Source organism: Sapajus apella, unplaced genomic scaffold (assembly GCF_009761245.1).
Source record: "Sapajus apella isolate SASKATOON/1434 unplaced genomic scaffold, GSC_monkey_1.0 scaffold118, whole genome shotgun sequence".
NCBI lineage: Eukaryota > Metazoa > Chordata > Mammalia > Primates > Cebidae > Sapajus > Sapajus apella.
In genome coordinates, this window is record NW_022437058.1 from 347359 (window position 1) to 351808 (window position 4450).

General features: G+C 39.4%; 1 protein-coding gene across 5 annotated transcripts in view; it reads left to right on the forward strand.

Annotated features, from left to right (window-relative positions):
• The window catches only part of SPIN1 (spindlin 1), a 94816-nt gene that overhangs the window by 49386 nt on the left and 40980 nt on the right, over positions 1-4450 (forward strand). The window lies entirely within an intron of this gene.

The following is a 4450-nucleotide window of genomic DNA, read 5'->3' on the forward strand; positions in this document are numbered from 1 at the left end:
GGGTAAAAAAGCGGGGCCCGGCCCTAATTAAAAAAAAAAAAAAAAAAAGATTTTTTTTTTTTTTTCCTAGTTACGTGCATTAATTGCTATAAATTTCTCTGTAAGCACTGCTTTTGCTGCATCCTACAAATGTTGGTAAGTTATGTTTTCATTTTTGTTCAAAATATATTTAAATTTCTCTTGCAGTTTCTTCTTTGACCCGTGTGCTTAGAAATATGTTGTTTAATCTCCATTTTTGAGATTTTGAGATTTTCCAGCCATCTTTCTGTTGCTGATTTCTAGTTTAATTCTGTTGTTGTATGACAGCATACTATACTGATGTTTTTTAAATTTGTGAAGCTGTGTTTTATAGTTCATAATGTGGTCTGTGTTGGTACATTTTCCATGTGAACTTGAGAAGAGTTTGTATTCTGCTGTTGGGCGAAGTAGCCTATACATTCTGACCATAGATCAAATTCATAGTCAAATGGATTTGATGGTGCTGTTGAGTTCATCTGTATCCTTACTGATTTTATGCCTTCTGGATCTGGCCTTTACTGATAGAAGGATGTTAAAATCCATAACTGTAATATAGGTTGGGCATCCCTAATCCAAAAACCTAAAATCTGAAATATTTTAAATCCGAAACTTTCTGAGTAACTTACATGATGCCACAATTGGGTGATGAAGATGACATTAATACAAAAGAAAAAGTGCCTGTTGACCACATGGGGAAAATGTGTGATGGGCTTACTGAAGGACTAGAGCAGGGTACATTTGTAACAGAACAAGGAATCTTGTCAGCTTATACAAATAGAGACTTTAAAGACAAAAGACTTGTTCATGAGTGGCTGACTGGAGGAGAAACTTCAAACAGCCGTCCAGTAGAATGCTTGCTCATTCCTAAGAACCAACTTCCTGGTCCCTCAACTGCTTCTGCTATTTTTTCTCACCTAAAACAAAAAAATCAAACACAAAAAAACAGCATTGTAGGTAGAGAGCAAAGGCAAGCTGTTGTTCGTTGTTGCTGTTAACAGTTGATACAGATATTCTGGTGCTGCTACTGTGTGGCTTAGATATCCTGAACACACTATTTTTTCACTGTATTAACGGCATGCCATATTTTTTACTGTTAAGAGCTTGTGTGTGAATTAGTGTAAGAGATGGCTGCTGTTGGTAGCACATATATTCAGTGTTAGGAATGATGACGATAACAAACACAGATATCCACATGGGTTGAGCCAGTGACACCTTTGCTTTCTGATACTTCAATGAGTATAAACTTTGTTTCGTGCACAAAATTATTTAAAATATTACAGAAAATTACTTTCAGGGAGTGTAGAAGGTTTATATGAAACATAACTAAATTTTGTGTTTAAACTTGGGTCCCATTCCCAAGATACTTCATTTTGTATATGTAGATATTCTGACATGTGAAGCACTTTTGGTCTCAAGCATTTTGAATAAGGGGTACTCAACCTATAGTGGAGTTACCGATCTCTTCCTATGGTTCCATCAGTTTTTCCTCACGTATTTTGATGCTCCGTTTTTAGGCACATACACGTTAAGGATTGTTGTGTTTTCTTGGAAAATTGACACCTTTGTTTTATCTAATGCCCCTCTTTATCTTTGCTAACTTTTCTTCCTCTAACTCTGCTTTCTCTAAGATTAATACAGGTTCCTCTTTCCTTTGATTATTGGTAGCAAGCTATATCTTTTCTTCATCCGTTTACTTTAAGTCTGTGTATCTTTATAGTTAAAAGTGAATTTCTTGTATATAGCATAAAGTTGCATCTTGTTTTTGATCCACTCTGAGTGTGTCTTTTCATTAGTATCTTTAGATCTGTAACACTGAAAATGGTTATTTATGTAGGTGGAGTAATATCCTATCATATTTATGTTAATTGTCTGTTCTTTGCTCTTGTTCCTTTTTCCTATTTTTGCCTTCCTCTTTTTTCTGCCTTTTGTGGTTTTAACTGAGCATTTTATATGATGCCACTTTTTTTCCTTTTTTAGCATATCAAGGATATTTTTTGTTTTTAATTTTTAATAATTTTTTTAATGTTTAAAAATAGAGACAGAGCCAGCCTGGCCAACATGGCGAAACCCCGTCTCTACTGAAAATACAAAAGAATTAGCTGGGTGTGGTGCAGGCACCTGTAGTCCCAGCTACTTGGGAGGCTGAGGCAGAAGAATCGCTTGAACCCTGGACGAGGAGGTTGCAGTGAGCTGAGATCGTGCCGCTGCACTCCAGCCTGAGCGACAGAGCGAGACTTTGTCTAAAAAAAAAAAAAAAAAGGGTTTCACCATGTTTCAAAGGCTGGTCTTGGACTCCTGAGCTCAAGTGGTTCGTCCACTTTGGTCTCCCTAAGTGCTGGGATTACAGGTGTGAGCCACCATCCCCAGCCAGCTTAAGTTTTTAAACTTTTTCAGTGATTGCCCTGTAGTTTGCAATATAGATTTACAAGTAATTCAAGTCTACTTTATTTCTTTGTCCTTCTCTTCTTCTCTCTTCTCTATTTCTTTGTCCTTCTCTTTTTTTTGTCCTTTTCTTTTCCTTTCTCCTTTTTTTTTTGGGGGGGGGGGGGAGATGGAGCCTTGCTGTATCACCCAGGCTGGCATGCAGTGGCGTAGTATTGGCTCACTGCAAGCTCTGCCACCCAGGTTCGAGCTATTCTCCCACCTCAGTCTCCCCGGTAGCTGGGACTACAGGCACCTGCCACCACGCCTGGCTAATTTTTTTATTTTTATTTTTTTTAAGAGACGAGGTTTCACCATGTTGGCCAGGCTGATCTTGAACTCCTGACATCAGGTGATCTGCCCACCTCAGCCTCCCAAAGTTCTGGGATTACAGGTGTGAGCCACTGCGCCCAGCCAAGTTTTATGTTTTTGTAGAGACGGGGTTTCACCATGTTGGCCAGGCTGGTCTTGAACTCCTGTGCTCAAGTGATTCATCTGCCTCAGCCTTCCAAAGTGCTGGGATTATAGGCGTGAGCCACCACATCCAGCCTCTTTCTTTCTCCCTCCCTTTCTTTCTCTTTTCCTCCGCTTTTCCCTCCTCTTCCACCCCCTCCTCCCCCGCTTTTTTCTTTAAAAACAAAAACAACAACAAAAAAACTTACCCTTTCCAAGTCTACTTTGAAATAACATTATATTGCTTCAAGGGTAGTGCCACCTACCTTATAATGGTAAAATATAGTTGGCCCTCTGTATCCATGGGTTTTGTGTCTGTGGATTCAACCAAACACAAACTGAAAATATCCAGGAAAACACCATTGTGCCTGTACTAAACATGTACATTATTGTCTTTTTTTCTAAATGATACATTATAACACCAATTCACATAGCTTTTGTATTTGGTATTATTAATAATCTAGAGACAATTTAAAGTATATGGGGCAGGGTGTGCCCAGATTAGTTGCAGATACTACACCATTTTATATAAGAGACTTGAGCATCCATGGAGTTTGGTGTTGAAGAGGGTCCTAGGACCAGTCCTTCACAGATACGGAAGGACGGCTGTATTCCCAGTTCCTCTCTCAAGGCTGGTTGTATCATTGCTGCCATTCATTTGGCTCGCTCGCTTGCATGTGCGTGTGTGTGTACACATTGTTGCTCAATTAAGACAAGAAAAATAGGCCAGGCCAGGATGCTGTGGCTCATGCCTGTAATCCCAGCATTTTGGAAGGCCTAGGTGGGAGGATCACTTGAGCCCAGGAGTTCAAGACCACTCTGGGCAATGTAGTGAGACTCCATCTCTACAAAAAATGAAAAAAATTGTTTGGCATGATGGTGCATTCCTGTAGTCCCAGCTACTTGGGAGGTTAAGGCTGAGGATCACTTGAGTTTTGGGAGGTTGAGATTGCAGTGATCTATAATGTTACCACTGCTCCAGCCTGGGTGAAAGAGTGAGACCCTGACTCAAAAATAAATGAATAAATAAAAGTGTTTGTTATTTTTATTTATTTCTTCTTTAATGTTCTTCATTTATATAGATCTGAGCTTCTGACCTATGTTTTCCTTTTTTTTTTTCCCCTGAGATGGAGTCTTGCTTTGTTGCCCATCTGTGCAGCGGTGTGATCTTGGCTCACTGCAACCTCTGCCTCCTGAGTTCAAGCACTTCTCTTGGCTCAACCTCCCGAGTAGCTAGGATTACAAGTGCCCACCACCAACCCTGGCTATATTTTCCATCTTTCTAAAGATCTCCTTTTTAACATTCCTTACAAGGCAGGTCTGCAGGTGACAAATTTTGTCCCTTTTGGTTTGCCTGGGAAAGTCTTATTTCTCCTTCCCTTTGAGGTATAATTCTGTAGGATATAAAACTGTAGGATAGTAGTTTTTTTCCTCTCAACACTTTAGATAATTTCCTTACTATCTTCTTACTTTGCATGGTTTCTGAGGAGAAATTTTCTTTCAAGATGCCTTTCTTTTCCCTTTCCCTTTTTCCCTTTCCCTTTTTCCCTTTCCCTTT